This window comes from Aplysia californica, unplaced genomic scaffold (genome assembly GCF_000002075.1).
Source record: "Aplysia californica isolate F4 #8 unplaced genomic scaffold, AplCal3.0 scaffold00855, whole genome shotgun sequence".
Classification (NCBI taxonomy): domain Eukaryota; kingdom Metazoa; phylum Mollusca; class Gastropoda; order Aplysiida; family Aplysiidae; genus Aplysia; species Aplysia californica.
This window is the reverse complement of record NW_004798125.1, coordinates 20847-21095: the sequence shown is the minus strand read 5'-3', so window position 1 is coordinate 21095 and position 249 is coordinate 20847.

Here is a 249-nt window from a genome sequence, read left to right as displayed (position 1 = left end):
GTTGTTGTCCTTTTTGCTTCTGTTATTGTTGCTGCTGCTGTTGTTGTTGTTGTTCTTGCTCTTGTTGTTGTTGTTGCTGTTGTTGCTGTTGTTGCTGATAACTAATCAGCCTTTTAAGCAGTAGATTAATTGGTCAATCTCCCAGAGTCTTCCAATCAACTGATCAGTTAGTCAATGTACCAGATCTTTCAATCAATCGATTAAACGGCCAATCACCCAGAGTTTTTAAATCAATCGATTAATCGGTCA